Source organism: Delphinus delphis, chromosome 3 (genome assembly GCF_949987515.2).
Source record: "Delphinus delphis chromosome 3, mDelDel1.2, whole genome shotgun sequence".
Classification (NCBI taxonomy): domain Eukaryota; kingdom Metazoa; phylum Chordata; class Mammalia; order Artiodactyla; family Delphinidae; genus Delphinus; species Delphinus delphis.
Window position 1 is genome coordinate 171,275,359 of NC_082685.1, and position 26,544 is coordinate 171,301,902.

Below are 26,544 nucleotides of genomic sequence, written 5' to 3' on the forward strand. Positions count from 1 at the left end.
GCTCACGGGCCCAGGCACTCCGCGACATGTGGGATCTTCCCAGATCGGGGCAAGAACCCATGTCCCCTGCATTGGTAGGCACACTCTGAACCACTGTGCCACCAGAGAACCCCCCAGCAACACTTATTGAAGAGGTTGTCCTTTCTCCACTGTACATTCCTGCTTCCTTTATCAAAGATAAGGTGACCATAAGTGCGTGGGTTTACCTCTGGGCTTTCTATCCTGTTCCATTGATCTATATTTCTGTTTTTGTGCCAGAACCATACTGTCTTGATTACTGTAGCTTTGTAGTAAAGTCTGAAGTCAGGGAGCCTGATTCCTCCAGCTCCGTTTTTTGTTCTCAAGACTGCTTTGGCTATTTGGGGTCTTTTGTGTTTCTATACAAATTGTGAAATTTTTTGTTCTAGTTCTGTGAAAAATGCCATTGGTAGTTTGATAGGGATTGCATTGAATCTGTAGATTGCTTTGGGTAGTAGAGTCATTTTCACAATGTTGATTCTTCCACTCCAAGAACATGGTATATCTCTCCATCTATTTGTATCATCTTTAATTTCTTTAACCAGTGTCTTATAATTTGCTGCATACAGGTCTTTTGTCCCTTTAGGTAGGTTTATTCCTAGATATTTTATTCTTTTTGTTGCAATGGTAAATGGGAGTGTTTTCTTGATTTCACTTTCAGATTTTTCATCATTAATGTATAGGAATGCTAGAGGTTTCTGTGCATTAATTTTGTATCCTGCTACTTTACCAAATTCATTAATTAGCTCTTATAGTTTAATGGTAGCATCTTTAGGATTCTCTATGTATAGTATCATGTCATCTGCAAACAGTGACAGCTTTACTTCTTCTTTTCCGATTTGGATTCCTTTGATTTCCTTTTCTTCTCTGATTGCTGTGGCTAAAACTTCCAAAACTATGTTGAATAAGAGTGGTGAGAGTTGGCAACCTTGTCTTGTTCCTGATCTTAGTGGAAATGCTTTCAGTTTTTCACCATTGAGGATGACGTTGGCTGTGGGTTTGTCATATATGGCCTTTATTATGTTGAGGAAAGTTCCCTCTATGGCTACTTTCTGGAGGGTTTTTATCATAAATGGGTGTTGAATTTTGTCGAAAGCTTTCTCTGCATCTATTGAGATGATCATACGGTTTTTCTCCTTCAGTTTATTAATATGGTGTATCACATTGATTGATTTGCATATATTGAAGAATCCTTGCATTCCTGGAATAAACCCCACTTGATCATGGTGTATGATCCTTTTAATATGCTGTTGGATTCTGTTTACTAGTATTTTGTTGAGGATTTTTGCATCTATGTTCATCAGTGATATTGGCCTGTAGTTTTCTGTCATTGTGACATCCTTGTCTGGTTTTGGTATCAGCGTGATGGTGGCCTCGTAGAATGAGTTTGGGAGTGTTCCTCCCTCTGCTATATTTTGGAAGAGTTTGAGAAGGATAGGTGTTAGCTCTTCTCTAAATGTTTGATAGAATTTGCCTGTGAAGCCATCTGGTCCTGGGCTTTGTTTGTTGGAAGATTTTAAATCACAGTCTCAATTTCAGTGCTTGTGATTGGTCTGTTCATATTTTCTATTTCTTCCTTTTTCAGTCTTGGCAAGTTGTGCATTTCTAAGAATTTGTCCATTTCTTCCAGGTTGTCCATTTTATTGGCATAGAGTTGCTTGTAGTAATCTCTCATGATCTTTTGTATTTCTGCAGTGTCAGTTGTTACTTCTCCTTTTTCGTTTCTAATTCTATTGATTTGAGTCTTCTCCCTGTTTTTCTTGATGAGTCTGGCTAATGTTTTATCAATTTTGTTTATCTTCTCAAATAACCAGCTTTTAATTTTATTGATCTTTGCTATTGTTTCCTTCGTTTCTTTTTCATTTATTTCTGATCTGATCTTTATGATTTCTTTCCTTCTGCTAACTTTGGGGTGTTTTTGTTCTTTCTCTAATTGCTTTAGGTGCAAGTTTAGGTTGTTTATTTGAGACATTTCCTGTTTCTTAAGGTAGGATTGTATTGCTATAAACTTCCCCTTTAGAACTGCTTTTGCTGCATCCTATAGGTTTTGGGTCATCAAGGGATCGATCCAAGAAGAAGATATAACAATTGTAAATATTTATGCACCCAACATAGGAGCTCCTCAATACATAAGGCAATTACTAGCAGCCATAAAAGGGGAAATTGACAGTAACACAATCATAGTAGGGGACTTTAACACCCCACTTTCACCAATTGACAGATCATCCAAAATGAAAATAAATAAGGAAACACAAGCTTTAAATGATACATTAAACAAGATGGACTTAATTGATATTTATAGGACATTCCATACAAAAACAACAGAATACACATTTTTCTCAAGTGCTCATGGAATATTCTCCAGGATAGATCATATCTTGGGTCACAAATCAAGCCTTGGTAAATTTAAGAAAACTGAAATTGTATCAAGTATCTTTTCTGACCACAACGTTATGAGACTAGATATCAATTACAGGAAAAGATCTGTAAAAAATACAAACACATGGAGGCTAAACAATACACTACTTAATAACAAAGTGATCACTGAAGAAATCAAAGAGGAAATCAAAATATACCTAGAAGCAAATGACAATGGAGACACCACGACCCTCTTTGTTTTTGTTTAATCCATTCAGCCTGCCTGGAACACCCCCTCCCGGCCCTCTGCCCGACCAGACTGCACGCACTGACTCTCTCCCTCCAGACATCGACCCCTCCCAGCCTTGCTGTGTGACTTCAAGTAAATTCCACGTCTGAACAGTCTCTTCTCTAAGGTCTGTAAAAGAGAGCTGTTAAGGTTGTATTCTAAGGTTGTTATGAGATGAAATGGAATAATGTATAGAAAGGATTTACATCATGCTAAAGCATTTCTATCATGCTAAACATTTACAGTGCTGAAGTTAGCATTTAGGCCTTTCCCTACCTTTCTCCAAAGTGATATGACTACTGCCTATAAGGGTCATTGCTGATAAATCATCCATTTACTTGTAGCATTGCTTTTCTATTAATATGAATTCTCCGGAAAGCATTTTATTTCTATGCCTATTTGTTTGTTTTCAAGTGCTTACTGCCTTACTAGATTAGAAGCTCCCTGGAAGCAAGAAGAAGTAAAAATATTTTATGTTCCCTGAGAGCACAGTGCTTTCATGGAGTTTCTCCAGAATTCCAGCCTTTATATATATAATGATACCAGTTTATATCATTACAGATACTAACTACAATAAATGTATAATATAAATTCTATAACATTTTAAAAATTATGGAAAAGTGTGGATAATAAAATACAAATTACTTATAATTCTATAACTGAGTACTTCAGATCAAGAAAGATATATATAATTTTATATATTTTATATAATATATTATATATTTATACATCTGTATTATAATTACACCTAAGAGTATATTTATAAAATATGTAAAATTATATAATTGTTTAAATTTGACAGGAAAAACTGTTATTTTTATAATTATATGAGAGAATACATCTTATTAAATGGCACAGAAATGCATGAAATTCACTGATTTGATCTTTTAATTTCTTGTGTGTCAATTCTGTGTGTCAGAGCCCAGCTGTGTGATATGAGTGACCCTATCTACTAACAGATGAAAAGATGGAGACACAGGAGAGTAAAATGAAATGCCCCAGACATAGATTTTGATAAATAAATGTTGATTTGCGACAACACACACTGACAATGCCAAAAAGAAAAGAAAACACAGTGGCTTCTCTGCAGTCTGATACCGCGGCTCCCGTATCTGTCAGCGCTGTCGAGGTGTCCAGCAGCACCCGATAGCTGGCCCGGCCCTGATCGGGAGAGAGATGGGTCATTAATCTTGGTTAGGGCTGGCTCTGCTGACACTGGGCCCTTCCCAGAGCACTTTGCCCTGTGGACACAGAGATCCTCCTGATGCCCAAGAGAGGGTCCAGCACGTAGATAATTTAAATCTTTAAAAGCAAACCTAAGGTCACCAAAGGGGAAACTTGGTGGGGAGGGATAAATTAGGAGCTTGGAATTAACATGTACACACTACTATATATGAAATAGATATAACCAACAAGGACCTACCGTACAGCACAGGGAGCTCTAGTCAATATTCTGTAATAATTTATATGGGAAAAGAATCTGTAAAAGAATGGGTACATGTATAGATATAACTACTTTGCTGTACCCCTGAAACTAACACATTCTGTACTACAATAAGATTTTTTAAAAACCCTAAAAAATTCTAAAACAAACGTATTTATTCATTTCCGCAAGGGAACAGGGTGAACGTTGTTTTTAAAGCCTTCATTCCTGAGCCCCAGGCTTCGCTACGACGAAGTTAAAGAGTTGCCCTGTGTCCCGACAAGGAGAGGAGGATGGGGGAGGAGATCAAGTCCTCAGGAGCAGCCGGTGGGGTTCCTCTGAGAAAGCCCAGGCTTGGACCTACGGATGGGAAAGGAGGAGGAGTGGGGGGAGGGCGGAGCGAGGGGGCCAAGGCCTGCAGGGGGACGGGACGCTTGTCCATCCCCGGGCAGCCGGAGCTGACCACGGCTGTCCGCATCAACCGTGGGAAAGAGGACCAATCAGTAAATCAGCAGCCTGTTTCAAGAATGACGTCTATGGGCTTCCCTGGTGGCGCAGTGGTTGAGTGTCCACCTGCCGATGCAGGGGACGCGGGTTCGTGCCCCGGTCCGGGAGGACCCCATGAGCCATGGCCGCTGAGCCTGCGCGTCCGGAGCCTGTGCTCCGCAACGGAAGAGGCCCGTGTACAGCAAAAAAAAAAAAAAAAAAATGAATGACGTCAAACAGATGACCATTGATGAACAACAGAGCTTATTGCCTCAGCCATCAGTAGCTGACAAAACCCATCAGCAAAGAGCACAGACGACAAGTAACTTCTCTCGGGAAACATCCGCATGCCTTTAGAGGTTTTGCTTCAGTCATAAGCTGGGAGGTTTATTTTTAACCTTATATATTTCATGAATGAATCTTAATAGAAAGGGAACAAAACGTGTTTTCCTTGCCTTTGTTACCCTTCAACCCATAAACTTTTGGAAGATGGAAGGCAGCCAGGCTCACAGCGATTGCACAAAGTATGAATCAAGTTGGAAATTGTTCCTGCTTCAACCAACAAGCACAGATGCACATGGCATTATTCTTTACGCTCGGCTCTGTTCAAATGCAGGCGTGGCCTCTTGTTCTAAATTTAGCTCCCTGGTCTCAGGGTAAGTTATCTGGGTTTTCCAAAAGTTGCCCGGTGTTAGTTCTGGTAAAAATGAGGTACTGATACCCACATTCTTGGGCTCCACTGTGAGTGTGCCCAGGGGAAAGAGTGGGAGGGGGCCGAGCTGGGCTAGACCTGGGACAGCCGGACCCCAAGTAGCGGCAAGGAGTCTGTTAGGAGGTGTGGCGTCATCAGTTCTAAATGCCCGCTGAGGGACTTCCTTGGCGGTCCAGTGATGAAGACTCTGAGCTTCCACTGCAGGGGGCGCAGGTTCGATCCCTGGTCCTGGTAGGGGAACTAATATCCCATATGCCTTGAAGTGCAGCCAAAAACAAAAGCCTGCTGTTGCACCGAGGATGGCTTTCTTCTTCCACAAGATAGAGCAGACTGAAGGGTGGCCAGGCAATAATAATGTTACACTCCCTGACTTGCATTCTAGAATGTTCTCTGGAATGCGAGAGAAAAAGCTGGGAGTGTAGCTGCTGGCTGTCCCCCGCCAGAGCAGGGCTGCTTCCCCAGCTGCTGTGCTGTGCTGGTCTACCCACAGCTCCTATCCTGCTGCTGTCTGCAAAACCCTTGGCCATGAAGACGCGGGTGAGAAAGCCTGTGCTGGGGATGCAGCTGCCTGTGGCCAAAGCCTCCTCACCAGGACAGTGGGGGAAACGAGGCCCGTGTGCGGTGTCCCCGGAGCCGTGTCTCTGTTCTGATCTCTGTTCTCACTGAGAATGAAGCTTTGCAAAGCAGCTCTGGACTTGCCCCGCTGACCAGAGGACAGGAGCTTCGTAGGAACTCCTGGGCATTCATGTTTTTAAAAAATAATTGCCAATTTTAATTGGCAAAAATGTTATTCCATTCCTTGCATATGTACATATCTGATTCTTTGTGAGACTGAACGTATTTTCACACTTAAATATTCATGTGTTTGCCTGTTTGTGAATTTCCATCTATTTCCTTCTCTGACTTTTCAGTTGAAGCGTTCATGGTTTGCATATGGATCCCAGCCCTGCATCTCTCGACCTCCCCAGGGTCATCCGCCCCGCCGTCCCCGTAACCCCGGTGGCAGCTGTGGTGCCAACTGTGAGCCGGCCACGGAAGCCCTGGGATGTATACTGCCCACACCACTGCCCTGGCTCGGAAGACCCATGGCCACGCTCTGGGGCCTGGAACCCGCCACGCAGGTCCCCGGGCAGGTGTCAGCAAGGCCAGGTCTCAGGCACGGGGGTTAGTTCCCGCCTTTATGACATTGAAGAGCCTTTGTGTACTTGACTTCAAACAGAGCGTCGTTCTAGCCTGCATGGACTCCAGTGTGGCCTTAGCCCTGTGCACGGCTCTCTTCAAAGCCGTGGGGTCCGGGGTGGGCATTTCTTCATTTGCAGAGACAAGAGCGGGGGCACCAAGGGGCAGGGCGCCCCGGGCCAGCCTCCTTTCTCTCCGCTGACCAGCGGCTCGCGCCTCCTGACCTGTGACACCCTCCAATTGTTATCTAATCAATCCAGCCGAAATTAAAAAGATGTGCTTCTGTTTGCTTGAACACTCACTCCGATGTTCGTGGTGGTGACCTTTCCGTATTGGATTCCACTGCTGAGAGTACGCGGCCTGCCAGATTGCTGGGCTAATAAATAATGAAGCACCTTGTGAGGAAGAAGCCAGCTGCGTGCAAGGCTGGGCGGGGGTCCTGCACCCACCCACCCCCGACTCCTCCCAGAGTCCCAGCTCTGAACCAAATGGCCAGCCTCTAAGGGCTGCTCCGGAACCACGCCGCTTTTGTTTGCTTGTTTTACTTTCAGTGTATTTGCTTGATTTGCAAGGGGATTGATTTTTAACACTTTTTTATTGTAGCAAAATGTGCAGAACATAAAACTGACAAATTGAACCATTTCTAAGTGTACAGTTCAGTGTCATTATAGTCACAGTGTGTAACCATCATCCCTATTTCCAGAACTTTTTCACATCCTGAACAACAACTTAAATAATAACATCCCATCCCTTCCCTCCCCAATCCCGGAAAGCTCTGCTGCACTTCCGTCTCCATGAACTGCCTATTCTAGATGTTTCATGTAAGTGGAATCATGCCACATTTGTCCTTTTGTGTCTGGCTTCTTTCACTTAGCATAATGTTTCCGAGGTTCATCCTTGTCTTAGCACGAATCAATACGTCATAAACAGGAGGTCAGTTTTGAGTATTTTCATTTCTTCTGCCACATACAAATAAGTTAGGAATTATCAAAGGAACAATGGAATACATTTTAATATCAAACCAAAGCTCCCATAGAAAATGTACTTCTCTGAAAAGGAAGAGTCTCAGCTGCTTTGGAGTTCACAAAATTAAAAGGTTACTTGAAAGAAATTCCTGAAAACTAAGAGTGGGTTCACTCTAATGAATATTTCAAAGGCTAAAGAATTGACAATCTAGCTTTGGTATAGAACATAGATCAGGAAAATATCATGTGTGTATAATCATTATCATCATTTTTTGTGTGTTTTTCATTGCAGTGATTTCCATGCTAGAGTCATAGCTGTACAAAACTGATTAACTTTATAAACATGAGCCAACATTTAATTGAAGGCTGTAAGAAAACGTAAAATAAATTTTGATAATAATGAGGATGGAAAGTAGCCGATTTTTTGAAATATATGTAATTTGGTATTTATTTTTAACTTTGAACTCAAGAATATACAGAAAAAAGTTAAAAGTAACCATGTGAGATTTCTCCTGTTGACCAGATATTCCATACGTTTCTGACGTTTGGTTTTCTGAGTGTCTCTGTCCAAAGCAGCTGTTGCATCTGCAGCATCATAACATTCTAGCCCAATCTCTGACATCCCAGAGGCTCTGAGAAAGACGTGGGGATGCAGAACAACAGGGACAGAGGCCAGATTGTCCTGCTCTGCCCCTCCTTTGGGCTGTAGGGTCATAAACACAGGACCTGGTGCTTGGCAGTTGAGGTATGAATAGTGAACATATTAAGAAGGAGAGTGACCAAGAGAGGACCGTCTCACGGAGCATTCTGGAATGTGCTCACCTTCCTATCAAAGCACCCAGAAGACACCCTGCAGCACAAGGGACACTTGGGCACAGTGACTCAAGGGCAGGTATCTCATGTGTCCCCTGAGACTGGCCTTCTTCTGGGCCACATCCATCGACTCCTAGAGGCTGAATTTTGTGATCCTTAAGACTCTTTCAGTTCTTAGAGCTCTAGTTTATCTCTATTTGAGGTACTTAAAGGGCAATGATGGTGGTGGTGGTGGTGATGGTCATATTGATGATGACAGTAAGGGTGTGACAATGATGGTGATGGTGGTAATGATGGTGATGGTGATGGTTACTACAGTGATAGGATGGTGATATGATAGTGATGGTGGTTATAATGATGGTGATAGTGATGGTTACTATGGTGATAAGGATGGTGATATGATGGTGGTTATAATGATCATGATGATTATGATGGTAATAAGGATGTTGATAATGATAATGGTGTTGGTGGTGATGGTAATACAAAAAACTTCAATTCCTTGAATTCCTACTACACACTGGGCATAACAGGAGTTCTCTGTATTCCTTACCTCAAAGTAGAAAAGTATAACTCTGTCCCTCTGCATGAGGACAGGTCAGCAAGAAGCAGCAGCTAGCTTGTTCAAGGTTACGCAGCTCAGAAGTGGCAGAACTAGTTGACAGGTCTTGCTTGCTGCCTCTGAAACCTTTAATCTTCAGTGTTTGATGCTGGTTGCTAGAGAGACCTGACTGTGAGCCTTTTTTTTTTTTTTTTTTTTTACAATGACAACTAGTGTAAAAGGCACAGGTTTTGCAAACTTGAACTCTGTTTGGTCTGTTATGTAATGGGATTTTCCCCCCTTTGCATGTAATTCTTTGGTTCTACAGTCTACTCTTTCCAGGTGCTGTTTAAACATGGATTACTTCCTACTGCCTTAGTCACCTCCCCTAACTTCCTTCTCTTATGTGCCTCCGTGCAACGTGCACCTGCCTTTCTTCCTCTGTGTTCTCACAGAGGGCTGGAAGCTGTCAAATTCAAGGGGAGAGACAGAGTTGCAGGGGACAGTATAAATATTGTAGGTTATTAATATAGTTTGAAATAAAGGAAATTGTTCTTTCCTCATCTCACATTATTTTAAAGGTATGGATACACAGACTTCTCTATTTTAAAGCAATGCCTTCTGTATTTTTAGAAAATAATTGAAAAAATGGAATGTAAAGAAGCTTTGAAAAGGAGTTTAACGTTCATGTAAAGCTGATCCTTTGCTTTCATACTTAATCAGAAACTCCGTTAAAGCAAATGAAATTTTAAAGGATTTTCAACACTTTGATTACATTATGAGAACGCCAATAGCTTAAGACTTTTTTACTTGAATGTTACATGACACCCTATCACCACCTTACATATTCACATCATTCGTCTGTAACAGAAAGAGGAAGATTATTATGTTGTTGTGAGATACTGAAATATTTCTTATTACAGCAGAATATTTCATTCAAAATCACACAAAAATGAAGCTCTTTATAATGTTAAATACTTTTGAGGTGGAATAATGCTTTATTTTTGTTAAAAACCTGACAAATATATTTTTCTATGCATTTACTATATGTATTAAATTGACTCTTTTCACTCTATGCCACTGACTTTTATGATAGCCTTAGATGACTTAAACGACCCAAGATGAATGTCTGAATTTCAATGGCTTAGCTGATTAGGTATAAGAAGTAAGTGCAAAAAACAAACATAAAAAAATACAGCTTGAGTTGATCCTGTGAGGAAGCAAACATAAAGGACCTGGAGAGTAGCACTGACATATATACACGACCATGTGTAAAAGAGATAGCTAGTGGGAAGCTGCTGTATAGCACAGGAAGATCAGCTTGGTGTTTTGTGATGACTACAGGGGTGGGGTGGGGAGAGTGGGAGGGAGGGAGGCTGAAGAGGGAGGGGATATAGGGATATATGTATACTTATAGCTGATTCACTTTGTTATACAGCAGAAACTAACACAACATTGTAAAGCAATTATACTCCAATAAAGATTTAAAAGAATAAATAAATAAATAAGAACCTGGAGAGTAACAGGTGTTTTCAAAATATGAAAAGTGAAGATTATTGGAAAACTTTTATCTACTGTGCATGGCTGGCTGAACTGCCAAATCTCCTTGGTCACTGTAGTCAGTAAATTGGGGTAATGAGCTAGGAGATAGAAGAGTAGTTATATTTGTACAGCATTTTACAGGTTAAACTACTTTTTAAGTTCTAAGCTCCTTGAACCAGGAGCCTTCTCTTATATTTCCCTACAGAGCTCAAGAAAGTCATGGACATGTAATAGATAATCCGTAAATGATTTTTGATTTTTAATTTGTCTCAAATGATATTTAGAAGTTTATATGTAACATGGTTAGGGCGTTCTCCCTAATCTTGTGCACACTACCACTCTGTGGCACATGATTTGTAGATACAAGACATTACAAGCCTTTCTTTTTCTCTTTTCTGATTTGGTAAGTGGGTCTACAAATGTATGGGTTTTGTACATTTTACTTGAAATTCTTTAAAATGACTTATAAACATTAATACATTTTTCCCTCAACATTCAGAACTTTTCCATCATAAAAGAGTATTGAATGAGAACAATGTTTTGACAAATTGAAAGTGTTCATATTTGTTTAGGAATTTGTCAGAAAAATCTTAATTTGCATATTAGAATTCCCTGAGTTTCTACTGGGGACAAGGAATGGTGGAGAATATTTTTTTGACTAAGAGCAAACTCTGTTTTAAAATAAAATACTAAATTTAACAAAGAATATCACATGGTAATATTATGGTGAAGTATCTTGGTTATTTTTTCACTTACTCCAGGACAATCTATTTATTTCTGGGTATCTCACTTAGCCAATTTTTAATGGGCATTTTTAGACCTTTGGTATTAGATGAGAGTGTAATTACTTCCATGAAATAGTGAGGGGACTGGTTTGTCTGTAATATTAAGGCAGATTTTTGAAGGGGAAGTATTGATAAATAAGGCTGAAAATTATGTTAGAAAGACCTCCACCTTCAGCACAGAGGAGTGAACACTCACCTAATAAGTTTGCAATAAATCACATCTTTAAACGATGAATAAAATATGGAAACAATATTCTGGACGTCTGGACATTGAACAATGTCAAACTAACTTGACGTAAAATGATCCAGAAAAATGTGGCCCGATCTTGAGGGAAAAGGCAAACAACAGATGCCAACCCCAGGTACTGAGATGTTGGGTTTATCAGACAAAGACTTTAAAGTGACTATTATAAGTATGCTCAGTAAAATAAAAGAAAGTATGTTTGTAATGAGTGAAAAGATAGGGCACTTGATATAAATATTTTTAAAAATGGAAATTTTACAACCAAAAACCTGAAATAAAAAGAAATCATGGGATAGGCTTAATCTCAAATGGAAAAAATAGATGAAAAATTCAATGACTTTGAAAATAGATCAAGAAAGATCATCTCACATAACTAAGAGGAAAACAGGTGATTGGAATTTCAGTAGAAGAAGAAGGAGAGAATGGGACAGAAAATAAATATTTGGAAATTAACTTAAAATTAAATTGCAGTGACTTGAATGTCTTATGAAGGATCTCAGACCCTTAAGTGAAAGGCCTTCAAAAACTTTTGGACTCTGGAGAAAATTTAGAATAAAGGTAAGCACAGACTAAGCCGGGGACATGGCAGAGATGTGGACGCCAGCTGGAAGCTGCTGGAGTTTTCCACATGAGAATGATAAAGGTAGAAGCTAGACATTGGTGCTGGGAATAGGGATGAGGATGCTATTTGAAAGACACTTTTGGAACTGAATGGACAGAACAAGATTCTGTTAAAGGAAAGTAATTAGTTAACATTGCCTTTGAAGTTTCCAGCTTGGGTGGCTGGATAATGTTGAAATAGTGCATTTTCTGGGACCTGGGCAAGGCAGCTCATCTTGCTCCCCTACCTAATTTATCAATCATAGCTCTATATGATTATGTTTTATGTTTCTACAACATACCTGTGTATGCAAAAGATGAAGATTGACTGTCACCATGGATGTTTCAGATAAGGTGTTGGATACTAGTGTCCATATCCTTGGGTCAGACTCATACATTTCTCCGTATATTTCTCTGTTGTCACTCAAGCATATTGGCTCCCACAACCCCTAATGGAGCCAAGCCAGAGGGTCTACTGCAGTGGGACAGGAAGGGAGTGGACCGTGAGCTGCCTATGACGGGACTTCATATGGCCACCTTTTCAGGCAAATGTGCCATCTCATGGTCAGCCCACCCGGGCCAGGAGGCAGATGGTATAGATGCCTCCCCAGAGGTATCAGAAGAAATGCAGTGAGGCATCCAGGGGCCAGAGGATGAATGGTCCTCCCTCGGGCACAGACCAGTCTGAGCAGTATGGGGTCCACTCTGGGTGCAGGAGCTGGAGAGGGAGGTCAGTGGTGGTGCCTCGGAGGCTGGGGTCTAGCTGTGTCAGAGAGACCTGGGTACAGCTGAAGGGGGGAGTTCCCAGTGCTCAAAGCAGGGAGAACAAAGGTTCAATCAAGCCCAGTCTGGGGAGGAGAGGCTTGGCTTTCCGGGGGGTATAGGGTCAAGGAGCAGGGACTCTGAAAGGCTGGAGGGGTGCATGGTCTGTGCATGGACAGCCCTCCAGCAGGAAAGCCAAATGAATGTAAGGTTCTCTATGGCCTTGACACGCAGGATTTAAATACCACTGATGTCTTGGATGGTTTGATGCAGGAAACCATCCAAGATGGCTTTGGATGCAGGAAACCTCTTGGGGCCCCAGGACATTCCAGGCCCAAACCATGTGCTTTGTTTACCCATTGCTTTTGTTTTGTTTTGATCAGCACTGTGTCCCCTGCCGCAGTTAACATTTTGGAGTGAATAGAGCGCTGGGCATGCTTACCGGGCTACTTCCAACAAGAGTGAGGCCCCTGCCCCTGCAGCTACCTGAGGGAGTGGGGGCTTGCAGATCCCTGGGCAACCTGTGGCCATGCACCTTAGTGAGTGCTGGCAGGACGGACCAGGGAAGACCCAGCTCCCTGAGGGCGGGGGGCGGGGGGCAGGTGTAGGCCCAGCACGGGCCCCTCTTCTGTGTGTGTATACCTGTTATCCTGCGTGATCACTGAGACCCCATAGCCCCTTGCTTCCCTTCCTGCCTGAGGACCCTTTCTGTCTTCACGGCAGTGGTGGAGGGGGGTTCTGTCTGTGTGCTCCAAGTCTCCTCACCTAGAAGAGAAAGGCTGGACTTAACTCTCCCCTGAGGAGAGTGAATCCTTGAACTCCAGGTTAGAGCCAGTCCAGGCCGGGGCGAGACCTTCCAGGTTCCCTTTCCCTCTTAAGCTTGGCAGCAGCGGCAGCATCCCCCATGAGGCCATTCCTTTATCCTGGATCCTGAGGGACTGTGATGAGAACTGCCCCCCAACCCCCACCCCTGTCGCCTAAGGAAACCTGGCTGCTATGAAAGCTGCTGAGCTTCCCAGCTTCTTTGTTACTAAGCATGACTCAGCTCAGCTCTCTGACTGATGCAGGTGGTTGTGGTCAACTAAGATCCTCCACGTGGGAAGCGTGCTCTCCTCATGGAATTATGTGAGTGTGGGCTCTGAAATAGCAGTAACACTCATAGCCATGACACCAGAGAGGCCTGGAGGGCCTATCAGGTGGCTTTATATGCAGTGCCTCATTGAACCCCCAGGAAGAGGCCTTTATTATCATTGCTCTTTTTTATGATAGAGGAAGAGGAGGTTCAGGGAGGCTGGGGAGTCTACAGACCCAGCAGCTCCAGGGCTCCTGTCTCTGGATCTCTGTGCTGCCCCATGGAGGTGTTTTCACCCCATGTTTTGCATGCAGTGGTGTTGGAGTATGACTCAGTCCTTACAGAGATCAACATAGTTTCTGCAGCCCTGGGTACTTGTGTTTAATAGAGGGTGGTTTTCAAAATCAAGTTTTCCAAGCCAGCACAGCTTCCACATGCATAGTCAGCGAGGCTCTGCTCCTCCAGTCCCATCAGCAGAAGAGGTGACAGAGCCCAAACTCCTATCCGCCATGGTCATGGGGCCAGCCCTGGGCTGGACTCGGGGACAGAAACACCAAGGGGCAGAGAAGACCAGCCCGAAAAAGGTGAGGGTCTGTGAAAAGGCAGGACTTAAGTATCTGACGGAGAGTGCATGACAGCAGAGGAGGGAAAACATCGTGTGTGAGGGACATTCCTGCTGGGCTCATAAGGAGTGGTCTGGACCTAGAAAACCCCTCAACGTGTGGGACGCAGGACAGAGGGCAGGGTGGCACACCCCACCCCCCAGAAATGCTTCCCAATGGGGTGAGTCAAAGCCTCACCAAATGCTGGTCCAAACCTCCCTATTTAAATGTTATATTTATTTATTTAACCTATCTAATTAGCTAAATTTATTTAAATATACATTTATGTATGTGTGTGTAAACACATAAAACTGTGTGCATATATGTATATATATACATATATATGTATAAATTTATAAATAATGGATTATATAAATGCATAAATATATATATGAAAGCATGTACACATATATACAGGTGTGTATGCAAATACATGTACCCACACTTTTTTTTGCCGTGCAACTCCACATTCTACATAAGACCTTGATTTTGCAAACTGCTGAAGTTACTCTGGGGACCGCAGTCACCACGGCCCGGGTAAGGCTATTCCAAGCCTGTGAGCCTGTGCCTCACCCAGTGCAATAGGGGATGCTCCAGCCGTGAGATGCATGGATCCTTCTGAGGAAGATTGCGCTGGGACTCATTTCCTGCCCCTGGGGTGGGGCTGGATTAGAATTCTTCCAAACTGCTTTGTTTGATGAGCTCCCAGGAACCAGCCACCCACACCTGTCAAACCAATCATCAGAAGCAAAGGCCCTGGCTTGTCCTGGTGACACTGGGTCATGAGGTCGCATTCCTTCAATCCCACGTTCTGGTCGTCCCTGTATGTGTCTTTTCCCTTGGAAACCACGCAGGTGTAGTCACTGTGATGGAAACAGTTGGAAAATTCAACACATTCATGTTTTCACAGTTATCATTCTATTTACACATGAACACATGCACGTGCAGGTACTGTCTACCTGTGTATGTTCTGATCATTTGAATTTGAAGTTTGATTCTGTTTGACACGAGTTCATTCTATCCACTTTGGGAAAATATATAAACTAATAAGGCAGACACTCTACACAGCCAGGGTGGTGAGTACGGGGGTCTGGGAAGCCAGTGGGAACAGTGATGACGCGTGGCTGGACTCAGAACCTAAGGACCGAAACATCTGAGCCAAGTGCGCCCTTGCCAGCCCGACGCCCAGACACCGACGCCCAGACAGTGGCACCCACTGGGACTCAGGCTCTGTCAACAAGCTGAATTGTTCGTGTCTGGATTTAATTTGTGCCTAAGATGCATTTTATTAGAAATAGTTTAATCTTCCGTGGCAGATCCATCAAATGAAAGTTAATTGGCAAAAAAACACTTATGATCGGTTGTTCCCAATTGTTATTTTGCATAATAAGAGCTCGGTAAGTTGAGAAATGATGGAAGAGGCATTATTATTAATGAGGAAACACTTAATAGTAAAATATGGCCATTGTGACTCGCAATATGTACCAGCTCACCGTGGTATCCACAAAGACTCATTAAGGGCTCAAAAGAACACACTCGCCTTCGAATAATGCATAAAAAAATGCACTGTTCCCCAAACAAAGGTGAAGCAGAGAGACATAAAAATTTCCCATGAGCGCTCAGGGGAGTGAGAGTATTGGGTTTAATGATGGAGAATTAGAAGCAGGTCTGTCTGGAGGAGAAAAAGTGCGAGCATAAAAATTGCCTTGTGCTGGGAAGAAATTTGTTATTGCCCTGACGAGATTAACCACGGTAATTGGCACTGTTTTTTTTTTTTTTTTTTTTAACATATTGTGCAGCCCTGTAGAGGTGGTGGTAATAAATAACGTGCACTTAGCCGCACCATTGGTCATTGGAAGCCCTATCACAGCCACCTCCCCCATCCAGGGAAGATAAATGTGATTTAAATTAATAGCCAGTCCTAAATAACTCCTCAGCTGGTAAACGGCGCATTCATCAGGCCCAGACAGGCAGTGTCCTTTGATTCATGGTCCCCCCCTACAATGTGAAGGGTGCGTACAAAAATTGTTATTACTTTTTAATAAAGTGTAGCAGTCCGTCTGCAGTCATTTATCAGAAACGGTGGCATTCTGACAAACAGAAATATCTTAGCCCAGGATGAATGAGAGGGATAAAAGGACACATTTCTCAACAAAAATAATCACTGCCTAAATTATCTCATAAAAGTCAATTTTTAAGTACCTTGAAATAAATGTCTGCAGAAAGATACAGGCCTTGCGGATTGTTGAACTAAAAACTAAACAAAGTATTTTCATATTCACCTTTGCAGGAGGCAAATTCTCGTTATGGCCGTCAACGCTGTGTGGTATGGATTCAGATGGATGTCGAACCAGTTTAAGGAGAGGCGCCTACACCCTTCTACCAACAGGACGTGCCAGAGCGAATCAGACACACAGAACCGACGGCAGGAATTAATAACGTGCAACGATTCTTACTACATTTTTAAAGTCGAGACTCCATGGCTGTTGCTTCTAATTCCCCTCCTTGACACGTTTTTTTTCAGAACAGCAGCCCACTTGGTTGGATCTTGATTTATTTTGTGACTGATTCTCCCTGCTTTGAGAAACACGCTTACAATTACCCACATAATTGGATTGGTCAGCGAAAATTACAAAGGAGCCCAAAGCCTGCTCTCCACCGAAACCCTTTCTCCCTTAATTAAATAACGAGCAAAGCCTCCCTGGTGTCAGAAGGTCATCCTTTCAGAGATATTGGGCAGGTTCAGAGCCCGCTGAAGGCCGACCCCATCCTCGGTGATTTTCTTTGTGCTTCAGGGGATCAGGCAGCCCTGCAGGCCCCCCCCCGCAACCGCTGCCTTTGGTCACACATAACCGTGTTGGTGGAACTGTTGGCCCAGTCGACCTTTGTGGGCACACTGCCACCATAACCAAAGAGTTAGCAACATCAGAAAGGCTTAAGAGCGGAATGTGCTTTGCGATTTGTGGCGCTGCAGCTTGATGCAATTTTCAAGCCTCCCCAAAGTGTGCCTTTCTGATGAATTGACACATCTTAAAGGAGGGACGCCTGGAAATCGATGTAGGTCTTCAGAAGTCTCCCTCTGGCCTGTGGTGTTTCTCCTTCTCTGACAAGCCTAGTTAGGAAGGAGCATTTTACCTCTTTGCATTAGTTCAAACCTTTGTATTTTCATTGATTAGGAAGATTGATATGCATTTTAAATGAATTGACAGGTGTTGAGCACTCAGAACAACGTCCAGCTTACATCCAAGTCCCCGAAGAGTGGTGCCAATTGTCATTACTTCACCCTAATAGCACCCATGCCCCCCTACTAGATGGACGGCATGCAAAGGTGATGCAGATGAACCAGCAAAAGTAAAAATAATTAGAGAAGTGCATGCATGTCCTTCAGAGCGCTTGGGGTTTAAAAATAACCTCGTCCCCCATCACAGCCATGCAGACTTCCCTACTTGACTGCCATTTTCATTTCCTAGATATTTATTTCCCTGAAGAGTAGAGTTGATTCTGGGTAAAAGGCTCAGCGAATCTGATCCGTGCGGTATTTGACTATCCTGGGAATTTTCAGGTCTGCAAATTTAAGCTCACAACACGAAAGATGTTCCAGGGTGGGTACTGCAGCTCAATGTCACCCATATGCAAATAGGCATTTTTTGTGAAATGTGCAAAAAATTAATTTTGTTTTAGTGGCTTTATTGCCAGTCCGTTCTCCCATAGAGACAATTAAAGGATTGTATTATTGTCCCCCATGGCTTAGGCATGGCCACCTCAGAACCAAAGGCTGAACACATGTGTCCTTCTTAGATGTGGGCGGCCCTGGGGGACCAGCTGTTCACCAAGGTGATAAACGGTCAAGGTTTCTTCCAGTCACGTCTGCATGGGTCCTGGACTCTTGCAAGGTGCTGTTCGATTGTCAGATCAGACACACACTGGACAAGATAGATGCTCAGATACTTCTGTGGGTGAATATGATTCTTAGCTATTCAACTAACAGAATTTTTAAGGGAAACAGTTCTCATGGGCGGGAAGCAAACGCTTACTGTCTCTTGTGCTATTAGAGCTCCATTCAATCCCTGTTTTTAAAACCCATCTCCTCCTCTTTGTCATCCAAAATCCTTTTCAATCTATGGATCAATGGTTTCATTTTTGCCCCCTGATCCTTCACTACTACTGATTATACCAAAAGGGTCACTGACCACCACCGGGTGGCCTGTTCCATGTAAACGAGCTGTTAGGACCCAGTCGGGCCATTCCCCTTAGGGAATGGAGCCTATTTTCTTTCCCTGACATGGTCCTTCTAAGTCTTCATAACGAAGGGCTTGGAGATGGGAACGGTCAGCAGGCCGACTCGCCCTCCAACGCTGGCCTCAGTGATGCCCTCCTCGTTTCCCAGGAAGGGCACAATCCAGCCCCTGTCCTCCCGCTGTGCCCGGCCCGGGCCTCCTGCACAGGTAATAGGCAATCCATTAACCTTTGCTTCCCCTGCCTGCCTGCCGCCTCCCGCCTGCTCTTAACGCCGGCCCCTTAATAGTCGCCCGCCCGCAGCAGCTGCTGGTGACCCTGGGCCGCAGTAATAGGCTCGGCCCCTCCCGCTTGCTGCCCGGACGCCCATCCCTCTCCCTCTCTCTCTTTTTTTAGAAGCTAATCTAAAAGAGCTGCGGAGGCAGAGGTCGTGTGAAACTGTAACGCAAATGTTATTCCTCGATTATCTGGCTGGGGTAAATGTCAACCGCTTCGGGCTACAGCAATTGGGGAGAGAGCGTGAGGCCACGACAAAGCGGGAGGCTGGGCCGAGTGGCCCCTGCTCCTCCGGCCTCCCTTCCGCGCCTGCGCACGGCCGCCTGCTGCCCGCACTGTCCCCATCTGAGCCCGTCCCCAGAAGACGGCTCCGCGAGCCAGGGCACCCCCCTGAAGGTCACACCCCCGCCTGCACAGGGGGAGAACCTTCAATAAAAAGACACCCTGACCACATGCACACACCCCGTACACACATGCACCCTGTGCACACATGCACCCTGTGCACATATGCACACCCCTGCACAGACATGCACATCCACACTCACCCGCACACAGCCCACATACACATGCACACACACATGCACACCCCTGCACAGACATTCACACTCACCCACACACATGCACACAGCCCACATACACATGCACACACCTTGCACAGACATGAACACGCACACACACCATGCAACATGCACACACCCCACACAGCCATGCACATGTACACACACACTCACGCACACACACACACACACACACATACAAACTTGGATACTTATTTTTTCTCCAGAGGTTTAATATAGCAAACTGAGTATGGCCTGTAGCCTAAAAGGGAAATTGTTACACGAATTAGACTAAAGCCCTCATGTTTCATATGAAGATGTATATTTTATATACCCCAAACCAGTAAAACATACAATGAATGACACTGGAAAATCTTTCAGCTCCGCCAGCCCACTAGTGAGGAGAGACAGGAGAAATGAGGAGATGCCCAGTCCCGGGGCTTAAAGGGAGGGTCCAGCTGACCGGGGTCGCGCCCCTGAGACCAGCCATCTCTGCAGCACCAAGAGCCGCTCACATCCTGGGACCCTGGTGACAAGAACGAGGCTGCCACCCTCAGTGAGCAGAGCAGCTGACGTTCCCTCAGTGGTCACCATGGCCTCGAAGCCCAGATCGCCCGCATTTCTGGCGGGGAGGCTCCAGAGCCCTCTTGTGTGGTGCCAGAACACGGCACTCAGCTGAGGCGGAGGGGGGAGCCAGGGTCCCCAAGAGGAGCAGGTGTGTGTGGGGAACACCTGGGCCCCAGTGTGGACATGGGAGTCCTTTTTGCTTTAGTCTTTTTTATTTCTTTTGTCTTTTCTTCTTGGTCCATTTCCCTGGGTGACAAAGGTATCTTATTACCATCTAATTTTAGGTGTAGGGATCCAATTATTTACTTATTCATAATTTAAAGCCCAGCAATCGCAGGTCACTTGCTGTCAAAATGACAGGCGGTAAATAGCAGCTCAGGCTCCCTGCTTATGCAGGCAGTGAGAGGGGACACTGCCGAGAACAGGGCACTCGGACGGGGTCCCTGAGACAGGCTTGGGCTCCGAGGAGCTGCAGCCAATTCTGTGCTCGGGGATGTGATTAGAGATCTGGTCCAGGCTGTGCTGTCCACCGTGAAGCCCGTGCTGAGGCCCCTCTTCAAAGCTCCGGCGCCCCGGCAGACGCCCCCGGGTTCTCAGCCCTCAGACAGGCCCGAGACCATGAGCATATGAACTTCTCACCCTCCTCCACTCACTGCGGGATGAAGCCTGGATTCTCGTCACATCAGAGCAAAACACCCTCCTCTGCTTCCCAGACTGCACGTGTGTGATTACCTACTGATGAACAAACACTTTTCCAAAATACAGTAATAAAAGGGAATTCTAGGGCTTCCCTGGTGGTGCAGTGGTTGAGAGTCTGCCTGCCAATGCAGGGGACACGGGTTCGTGCCCCGGTCCGGGAAGATCCCACATGCCGCGGAGCGGCTGGGCCTGTGAGTCATGGCCGCTGAGCCTGCGCATCTGGAGCCTGTGCTCCACAACAGGAGAGGCCACAACAGTGAGAGGCCCACGTACCGCAAAAAAAAAAAAAAAAAAAAAAAAAAAAGGGAATCCTAAAGTCATGAAATCCGGTGCTCAAGTCTATTTTGTTATTAGATGCAACAGACATAAAATCACTCCATCCATTTGTTATGAGACTCTCCTAGTGTTACTCTCCTTGTCTCTGTTCACCTCCTCACGAGCTGATAGCAGTTTTCAGAATAGTTTGGTCCTCCCTTGATGATGTGAACACACATAAACAAGACTGGCTTCCTGTCTGTTTTCCAAGATCCCTGTGGAAAATGGTGGCAACTGTAAAGTCTCCAGCTCAGCAAGTGCCCTGAGCCCATCTCTGCCAAAGATGGGCTCCCACTTCATCCACGTAAACTATGAGATGATGTTTTTTGACCAACTGAAATTTTACAGGCACCAAAACCAGGGTGTGGATGAGGAGTGCCTGGCTAAGGTACATCTGCTCACCCAGGACCTCGTCCCGAGTCCTGGCAGCAGCAACCCCCTTCACCCCGGGAAGACAGGGGTCACAGGGGAGACCCCGTCCTGTGATGCAGGCCCTACCAATGGCACCCACCCAGAGACAAATCTGCATCACCTCTCTCCCACCCCACACTGGGGTGAATGGGCCAGGGCTTACCTAGGACTAAAAAAAAGTAAGTTCTTTTAATGCTTTCTTTTTTTTATTTTTCAGAATAGAAAAATTAGATATGTACAGAACTATTCTTTTAAACAGTAGGGGAAAGGCGCATTAAATGCAAACTGATGATTTATATTTTTCCTGTTCCAGTGAAAATTGGACATTTGAACATGAAAATAGATAGGAAAGGTTTAAATTTAATTCTAGCTCTTTCAAAAGTGTAATTGTACTTTCATTTTAAAATAATAGATTAAAATGTTATCATGCATCGATATAACGTCTTTCTTCAAGGGAATTTTATGCATTGGTTGAATAGGAAGAAAAGGCTTTGTTGGCATCCTAGGACGAATTTTGGTGAGAACACGGCAGATGAATTATTCCATATAGTAATTAGCATAAAGGGTGCTGCCGGGGACACGGACTATTTTAAAGATTATTTATATTGCTCTCTTTCTAACAAGACTTTGCAAATATTTATGAAATGCCCATGTCACTGTTGCTTCCTTTTATCTTTCTGTTCACCCAGCCCTGTTACCGCCTAATTGAAATACAATAATTATAAATGGGCTTAGTTCCTCCATTTAATTTCCTTGCAAGCAGGGCCATTTATTTTTCTTTGGCTTTGTTAACATGCTTTAATTAAAAGATTTAACAAAGCTCAGGAAACAAGGTGCCATTGGGGGCATTGCACCCTGGGTGCCGTCTCAACACAACACTGTGTAACGTGTCCAGGGTCAGCTCCTAAGGGGTAGGAGGCAAAAAAAGCCGCAGCATCACCAGCCCAGGTGTGCAAAGCACTGATTAGTTCAAAGGCTTGACCAGCACAGCCCCCGGGGGTGTGGGCTCTGGAGTCGAGTTTGTAGCTGATTTGACCACATCTACAGTGGATGTTGGGCAGACAGTTAATTTCACTGAGTTTTCATTTCCTCACTTTTTAAGTGATGTCTGTACCATAGGGCAAGTGTGATTACCTGTTATTCTGCCAAAGCCCTCATTTTCTGGCCCAAGGTGGGCTACAGATGGGCTTCCCAAATTCGGATAAATCACCAATTTTTTTAAACTTTATTTTATACTGGAGTATAATTGATTGGAGTATGATTGGAGTATGATTTTTTTTTTTTTTTATTTCTCTAAAACTTTATTCAAAGTTACTCACCTCACTGTTAATAAGGTGTACAGTTTATGCTCTGTGCCAGTATTAGTAGACCTGCCCATTGCCGGCAATGGACTTTGAGAAAACCCATTTCCTGACACCCCAAAAGTTAAATTACTCTTTTCAAAACATACCAAACTCCCAATACTTGCAGAAGTATTACATGCACCATTTTCCCACCAATCTTTAAATCTGAACTTAAGTTATTAATCTACATCCGTGGATGTTAAAATGAAGTCATTTTAACAAATTATGACTGTACAAATCAAAACACCGCTAGTTAATATTAGACAAAGAGTATTTTACAAACACTACATTACATATTACCTTGCAATCTGAAACTTACATTTTATATTTGTGTAAGTTTATTTTAGATAACTGAAACGTCACAGAATTCAATGGCAAATTTTAAAAAATTTAGTTCTGTACATTAGTTCCAACTATCTCTATTTTACAATCTATAAGGCTCATGTCATAGTTCAGCACCAAAAAGATCTACAAAACTGTCTAACCAGTCTTCTTATTTATTCCATACGATGGTTTTTGTTGGTTTTTTCTTTTTTTTTTTAAGGTGAAAGTCTGAAAAAATGCTTTATATATCCTACTTCCAGACCTCGAGAAGTGGGATACTTTTTGGCTGGTCATACTATGTAAAAACTTCGGTTGTACCTTTTAATTTTCATTGAACAGATACAAAAACCAAAAAGGATACTTACAACATGAGTTTCGGTTGTCAGTCTTTAAGTTGAATTTATAACACTGAAGCATCAGAAATAACCTAATAATAATGCCCTGCCCCTATCCTTCCTTTTTGTTTTAAATTTTTAAAAGGCAGACATAAAAATGTTTTATTTATTCTTCAAAATAAGGTGCAAAGAAGGATTGCAACCACCAACTTCCTCATACACAACTCCAATAACATCTCAATGTTGTTCCGCAAAATACACCTTGAACTGAGTCAGGAGCAGACCTAGAGTTACATCCATGTTTTCTATACCAGACGTCTGCTCAATGCCAGCATCTCTCTGTTCACAGAGGTCATTACAGTAACGCATCACTGCTGGCCTGGATTTAAAGCAACGGTTTTTAGAACTAGTGTAACTGTCCCAACTCTTCTCCTTCTTTAGGATTCATAAATTCTAGAAAAAGAGTATGTCTGTCTTGCCATTTTTAAACAGGGTTTGTGCACATCTCATTAAGACCACATTCCCTAAACCAGAAACTTTTTTCAAAAACCACAGGAACTTTCAGTAATCTTGTTTGTTCAAAGTATAAAATTCTTACGTGTTTAAAAAAATTAAAATTGGAGACTAGTACCGTTGCTTTCTTCGCCAGAAGTGCACAATTCATCACACTACATTTAAAAACTAAGCTTCATGCATACAAATGGCCAGAGGGGTATGAAGTTTTACAGAGCCCTTAACATCATTCGAGTACATTAAGCATTGGCTAAACCACAACAGGAAGCATGTTAGGAAACTGAGCAAAGAGACTTTCCCAAGAACACGATAATTTTCCAGGCTCCATGTCAGTCACATAAAAATTGAAGCAACATGTAATCCTTTAAAATTGTCCCCAGACAACCCATTCCCCCAACCGTTCCCATACATACCCCCCGCCCCGAAGTCCTCCACCTCACAGAAGTATCTTAATGCTCCCCGTTACTGATGACAGCTGCTTCAGGTTCTGCTGCTGTTGCAGGGAGTCTTGGCACTTTCTTAGCAGGGCTTGGAATATGCTCAGTTGCTGTGCTTGAATGCACAAGCCCTACGCCTTCATCCAAAGTGTCATCATTTGGAGAGGGGCGCCGAGCGTAAGTTCTTCTGTGCTTCTCATCTACTCGAACTAGGTACCATGTTCCTTCAAAGAGTGAGTCTATTGAACTCTGGGGAATATAGCTGACCAAGTGATGAGTGTCCTCTCGGAGCTTCATGTTTTCAGCAAAGACATCTGGTGCCACGCAAGTTCTTGAGTCAAGCCTTGATTTAAGATCACACAAGCTTGCTATTATTTTATCAAGAGCAGACCCTGGTGTGGCATCTTGTGTAACTTTGAGGGAGTACAGAGTGGCAGCTAAACCAGAACCCTAAGAGAACACACCAATCCTCTTTCCTGCCAGCTGCTGAGGTGAGTACTGTGCAAGAACGGAAGCAAGGGAGCCATACACTGAGGATGTGTACATATTTCCATTTTGATTTGACACAAGCAAAGATGCCTTTGTTTTCTGATTGAAGAGTTCTGAACTAGCCTTCATAAATGCCTTTTCCACATCTCTATCGAAGTAGGTATCTTCTAACTTAACATCCCCAAAGGCTTCCAGGCCACTATAGATACTATTTTTATCTCTGTTCTGGTCATTAAGGAAGTCATTCAGCAACATCCGAGCTACAGATTTCTGAACCAGTTTACAATAGGGTGAGTGGAAGATCATGAAACCAAAATCATTCAAGGTGAAATCTCTATCATTTCCCTCTTTCTGCCACTGGGCATAGATCTTCTTGCGGTAGACAGAATAGCAGCGGTCTAATGCACTGAGGTAGCACTGAATGGACAGTTTTCCATCTACTATAGGATATTCAGAAAGCATATCAGGCTTGTAAAAGTCATAGGCATGTTGCATATGTGTCCCACGAAGTCCTCGTTCAAAAATTAAAGGAGCATTAGGCCCAATTAGCATAGCAACGGCTCCAACTCCACCTGTAGGTCGAGCATTTCCTGTGGCGTATACAGCAATATCCCCTGCAACTACCATGGCATACCGTCCATCCCAAGAGCTGGACTCAATCCAGTTAACAGCATTGAAGACAGCAGCTGTGCCTCCATAGCACGCATTAGTTGTGTCTATTCCTTCTATATCCGTATTCCCAGACTCTTCAAAGAGCTGCATCAAATTCGTCTTCACTGACTTTGATTTGTCGATGATTGTCTCTGTTCCAACTTCTAGCCGCCCAATGCAATCATAAGAAAGGCTATTTCTCTCCATAAGATTCTGGACCACAGTCATGCAAAGAGAGTTGATATCTTCTCTATCTGTGCAGAAGCCCATCTTGGCCTGGCCCAGGCCAATAGTATACTTTCCAGCATCTACACCATCATATTTTTCCAACTCTGCTTGATCAACATATTGAGAAGGAAAATAGATCTCAAGGGCAACAATCCCCACATCTTTTGGCCAGCAGGCTTCTGTGTTCAAAGGAAGTGACCCAGGCATGGTGAAAGAACTGTGCGAGGGATAAAGAACGGCAGTCTCCAGGTCTGTCACTCTGTTTCCTCCTTCAGGCACGAAATGTGAGCGGGCAGTGGCCGTGGAAAAGGAACGACCAACGAAGATGCAATCCGCGGCGCCTCCCCTCCCCACCAGCTTTATCTGGAGTATGATTGATTAACAATGTTGAATTAATTGTAATGTAATGTCAATATACACACACTGCCGTATTTAAAATGGATAACGAACAAGGACCTACTGTATAGCACAGGGAACTGTGCTCAGTATTATGTAACAAACTAAATGGAAAAGGAATTTGAAAAAGAATAGATACGGTATATGTATAACTGAATCACTTTGCTTTACACCTGAAACTAACACAACATTCATAAATAACTAATTTTTAAAGTGTAGGTAGTGAATATAGTATCATAATGGTAATAAAACATTCTGAGAAAACTTATTTCTACATCTCTTGAAAATGCAAATAGTCAGCTAATCCTAAGAAACATTTGAAATGGATTTATGAGATATACTGTCTGATCACAAAATACTCTGCTGCCGTTCTTGACGC

General features: G+C 43.5%; 1 pseudogene; it reads right to left on the reverse strand.

Annotated features, from left to right (window-relative positions):
* Positions 1-22,740: 22,740 nt before the first annotated feature.
* On the reverse strand, positions 22,741-26,123 carry LOC132423692 (hydroxymethylglutaryl-CoA synthase, cytoplasmic pseudogene; annotated as a pseudogene).
* Positions 26,124-26,544: the final 421 nt, after the last annotated feature.